This window comes from Belonocnema kinseyi, chromosome 5 (assembly GCF_010883055.1).
Source record: "Belonocnema kinseyi isolate 2016_QV_RU_SX_M_011 chromosome 5, B_treatae_v1, whole genome shotgun sequence".
In the NCBI taxonomy this organism is placed as follows: Eukaryota; Metazoa; Arthropoda; class Insecta; order Hymenoptera; family Cynipidae; genus Belonocnema; species Belonocnema kinseyi.
In genome coordinates, this window is record NC_046661.1 from 103,941,278 (window position 1) to 103,947,317 (window position 6,040).

Below are 6,040 nucleotides of genomic sequence, written 5' to 3' on the forward strand. Positions count from 1 at the left end.
AAGTATAATTCCACGTGCATCCCAAAAAACTGTAGCCATAATCTTACCAGCTGACTTTACGGTCTTTGCCTTCTTTGGAGCTGGTTTGCCTGTGGAAATCCAGTGTTTGGATTGTTCCTTTGTCTCAGGAGTGTAATGGTGTATCCATGTTTCATCCACAGTCACAAGTCAACGAAAAAATTCCTCACGATTCCGACTTATGCGCGCCAAAAGAGCCTCAGAGGCGACCACTCAATTGCGTTTATTCTCAGCTGAGAGCAAACGCTGCAACCATCTTGCCGATAGCTTTTTCATGCCTAATTTTTCATGTAGAATTGAAACAACTGCACCTATAGATATCCTTGTGGCCTCAGCTAACTCACGCACTTTTAATCTTCTATCCTTCAACACCATATCGTGAATTTTATTGATGATTTCGGGAGTTTTTGCTTCTACGGGCCTTCCTGAACGTGGTCGTCACTTATTGATGTACGACCACGCTTAAATTCATTTACCCAGTTATAAACCGTTGCTAAGGCAGGGGCAAATGTGCCATGAACTGAGTCCAATTCATTTTTTATCTCATATGGAGTTAAACCCTTTAAATGAAAATGTTTGATTACCGCTCTGAACTCGTTTTTTTCCATTTTTCTTAACGAACAATTTTTTTTCAATTGGTTATAAAAACACGTAAACTCAGAAGATGTGGACTGTGACTGCACCATATATCTAGTCGGGAGTTGTGCTGACTGAAAACAGATGATTTGGAGCGATTCGCGCGCCATCTGTTGGTCATTCTAACGACTTATTGAACTACCCTCGTATATCTATGAGGGTATCGAAATTTCAGCTTTGCAGAATATTCCGACTTGTTATCCCTGGAATAACCCAGGACATAAATCGGGTCAAATCGAATATTCCAGGATATCCTATTCCTATGAGGGATACATAACACTGGCCCATATTTGATACATAAAAGTTCTCGAACTGTTATAGAATTGTTATAGAATTGTCCTAGATTTTTCACGACGCAGGGTACCAAAGTTCTAGAATTGTTCTAGAAATGTTACACATCGATTGTCACAGCGTTCTATATCTGTTACACATTTGTTATAAAACATTTGAAATTGAGTCCTAGAATTGTTCTAGAAATGTTTAAGGATCGGTTGTCACAGATTTCTAGATCTGTTACAGAATTGTTACATAACACTGGCAACCGAGTTCTAGAAATGTGACAGATCGTATGTTACAGCGTTCTAGAACTATTAGAGAATTGTTCTAGTGTATAAGGGATGACATAGTTACTCTCATGCTCGTAAACTGTTACTAACCTGTTCTAGAAAACGTTCTTCTATGATCTAGAACATATACAGATCTATTCTATAACCATGTTTGGTGAGTCGCGGGTGTTTGGGGTGCTAATCACGAATCTGCGGTCAATATTTCCAAATTCAAGATGGCGAATTCAATATGGCGGCTACAGCTGTCACACTCCATAGTCGCAGATTCGAGATCAATGACCCCAAAAACCAATAAGTAACCATTTTCAAGCACATTTTTGAAACTTTAGTAACTCGCTATAAAGTGTGGCCGCTGTAGCCGCCATATTGGATCCACCATTTTTAATTCAGAAATTCTGACGCCAGATTTGAGATTAGCGACCCCAAAAACCCGCGACTATTTTCAAGCACTTTTTGGATTTTTCAGGAACTCGCTATGAAGCATGTCAGTTCTAGCCAACTATATTGGATCTACCATCTTGAATTTGGAAATTCTGACCACACTCTCGAAATTAGTATTCTTAAAATCCTTAGATACTTTGTATATATTTTACGAGAAAACTCATTCGGCCATGTAATCTACTTACCAATATAGAGAAAAACAGCATTTTATGAACATTTAAGTTTGAATATCTCGAGAAAAACCAGAATTTGAGAAATTCAGAAAAGTACAGTCTAGTTTCTGGATCATTAGCAAAACAGCGTGAAAACTCTTCAGAAAAGTATAATCTGGTTTCTGGGTTTTGAGAAAAAAGAGGTTTTGTCGGCCCGTGTTATTATTGGAAGAGTCTCCAGAATTACGTTAAGAATTTCGTGAGACTTTACCGGAAATGGCAAGAAAATAAATTGGTGAGAGTGAACGCTCGGCAACCAATGAAAATTACTGACACTCGTTCCAGGCTTTCGAAAAAGTACAAATCGACATTGTTGAACTTCTTCCAGAAACCTCATATGGAAATAAATACATCCTAACTATTCAGGACAATTTTTGAAATACTCAAAAGTGATCCCTTTGTCATCAGTAACTTCTACCTCTGCCACCTATACGTTCGCGGAAGAGTTCATCTCTCGATAAGGCTGTCCCAACGTAATACACATTGACCATGGTAGCATCTTCACGTCAAATACCATGAAAACGTTATGTCAAACATTCAAGAACGAAAGAATTACCTCCACATCTTTTTATCCCTTAGCTCTCTGCAGAGAAGGCACCATAGTCTAGTCGAGTATTTAAAAACATTCCGCAACAAAATAAGCTGGGACCAGTGGCTTAGGGACGCAATATTCTCATACAATACCTCCGTTCACGAATCCACTAGTTACTGTTAGCGTAATGATTTTAAATTATATAAATATTTAGATTTAATATTTTTAATAAATAATGATTGAGAAATGCCCAATGGAATTTTCCTAGTGTTTACTTTCGACAATGTGACTTACAATTAAATCACTAAAATTACCAAAAATGAATTAACGATAATTAATTACTGCACTGATGAATGTTATTTGGTACATTTTTTCTGTCCTAATATTTTTTGCTTAAGACTAAAACGTCTTATTACCTTTTTATTGACATTTTGAAATTTTGAAATTGTTAAATTACAGAAATTTATTTCTTTTTGAAGTCAAAATTAATAACGTTCTTTGCATACAAAAGCGCATTCTTTTTCATTTGTTAATCCAAAATTAGCGCGTTAACAATGGCTAATCGGGTTGTCGGCGCTACGCAAGCGCAGTTCAAAAATTTTCCAAGATTGGGTACACTGGACGAGGGGCACGATTTCCCACTAGCCTCTTTAGTGAAGAAATACCACGAATATTTATCCAATGTGTCTGAGCTCTTTCGTAGAATCGTCAATATTCAAGATAATGCAGCAGAAAATTCGATAGCCGATAAAAATTAGGTGAAAGCACTTTTCTGATCAAAAATTAAACCCAAAAAATTGCAAAGAAGGAGACTTCGCCTACCTTTTAAAAGAACCTTCGATTTCTAAACTTGACCCTCAATATAGAGGACCCTTTATTACAGAACGATACAATGAATGAAAATTAAGGAAACGAAACTATGAAAACTATATGGAAATTATGGAAAAACACACGCACACACACTCACATATATATTTTTTTATTTTTTTATTACTTGTTAAGAGTTGAAAAATTATTTTTTGTTAAAATTATAATTGCAGCTGATAAATAAAATGAATAATATTCAAAACTTCAAATAAACTTCAAAAATTTTAAAAACCATAAATAATTGCAAGCTTGGAGGATATTCGAGGAACACATAAACATTTTCTACGTCGCTGTCATAACCTGACTTTTGAACTCAAGAGCTACACATTTACGAACCTTGCTTTCCGCACTTATTAACGACAAAAAATCTTTTATCAAAATTAAAAGGGTCACTAGACCACACAGTTTTCAATATCCTTTTTGTAAATTTCTCAAACTAATAATTTTTTTATCATTTTCCCAATCTGTGCACTGGATGTCAATTCAATAGTCAGACCATCTGATCAGAGCGTCGCCTGTTGGATTAGTTTCACCAATTTCCCCTCCGGATCGTAAGAAAACAGAAAAGTGGGGGCGATACATGGGGCTGGTCAAGGACAATATCTTTGATCTGTTTAACTTGAAGGCACGGATTCCGCCATTTTTTATGGATGTTTTGGTTCGGGACCATTCGTGACAGTGCACAGTAAAAAAAGGATAAATTTGGTTGCAGAGCATTTTACGTCAACGATCATTTAACTTTCGGGATCATAATTATCTGTCCATTTAGATCAATTTGATCTTATTTTTTCATTCATTTGACAGACTAAACAAAATGGCCGCAAATTCTTGGCGCCTGGGTCATAAAAACATAACCTAAAAATTGTATCTAACCACACGCAAGTGACAACTATACTTAACAGGTTTTATGTTCTAATATCAGATTTTATTATTGTTTTAACTTTTTAAGTACACTGCACGATCAGAAACTACAAAAATCTTGCACATGAGATGAAGTACTCTAAAAACGTCAGCCATCTTGGTTTTACTTTATACATGATCCCGAATCGGATCATTATGATCTCAAAAAAGTCGATCATTCACTCCGGCCGATCAAAATGCTCTTAAATTCATTATAATTTTTGGTGCATATCAAAATGATATTGATTTCGGTATCATGTTGAACACTTTTTTTACTGTACGGGGGATTCAAATGTTCTATGCAAGAAAACTTCAAAATATTGATAAAAATTATGAAAATTTAGTTTATTGTTAGGGATTGATACTGGAAACTTAATAAAATTAGGTTTTACCAGTTTTAGGTTCCGACGGCTTTTTTTCTTTAATAATCAATATTTTGTCTTAAAATATTGGGACATGATAGCGACCGTGCTAACGGACGTCCCCGCACACATTTTTTTTGGTTTAATTCAAAAAAGTTTTAATTTAGTGAAATCTGATTTATTTGCATAGCGCTTAGGAATTAGTATCGATTTTACCAGTTTTAGGTTCCGAAGGCTTTTTTTCTAGAATAATCAATATTTTGTCTTAAAAATTTGGAAAATGATAGCGAACATACTCACGGACGTCCCCGCACACTTAATTTGTGTTTTTTTCAAAATTTTTTTTGATATTGCTAACAACGTGTGTATATCTGGAGGTTATGTATGGTACAATTCTCCTGTGCGTTACTTCCAAACTACACAATATTTTTGGCCGAAAACTTTGGACTTGAAAATAAACATAGTAACTATATCCCGGGACTAACCTTGTTTTCAGGCAATCAAAAAAGTTTATTTCATAAATAATTTCCCAGTGGCGAAAAATTGAACATTAAAATTCCAAAATTTATCGATCTACATTACCAGCTAGCCTGGTAAGATAGTTTATTACACCATAATTATTCTAGAGTGCTTACCGACAGAATCGGTACGATAGAGACCTACATTATCGGAATGACAGAGAGCTAAAAATCACCCTAACCACAAAATAATACACATGCATAAAATTTGGTAATTAGCACAATAACATTTTTTTGTTATTATCCCTGAAAAAAGAGTCCGGGGACGTCCGTTATGATATTTTATAGCATCTGTGAATTCAGTTTTTAAAAATTTTCATTTTTGTGGAAAAAAGCCGTCGGAACTGTACCTGATAGACCACACGACGAAGTATCATATGCCCTTAACCTTTAAAATTAAAACATTCTAGAAAAAAACGTTTGAAATAAAAAGTAATTTTAAGTTGTAAATATTAAAGAATAAATTGTATACTCTATGTTCTTTTTACAATATATATTTTTATCTTATATATTTATACCTTATAATTATTTCTATGTTCATTTTTATGGAATAATAATTTAAAGTTCGTAGTATTAAGGAAATTTTGCATATCGTTCCGTTGCTTACGGTAAATGCTAAAGTCACGTGATGACGTTTAAGCGCATGCTCTGCGAGTTAAGCGTTACCGTTTTCCACTATCCGACGCTCGTTGGCGTATTACTTAGCGTTTACCGTATCCTACGAAAAGCTATGCAAAATCTCCCTATTATTGGCATAGTGTTAATATGATTAATTATTTAACTTACGCACATGCGACACAAGTTTGATTTCTTTTGCTCTTTTTAATCATTATAATATATGAAAACTCGTGCAGGACTTTCATAATTATATTTATGGTGTAATTTAGATTCATTTTGTAATTATGAAATCTATTAGTAATCTTTACAATTTCATATTACTTTTTTATCTGCAGCAAAATTATTGTATTCAACTTTGTAGTCTTTTAAG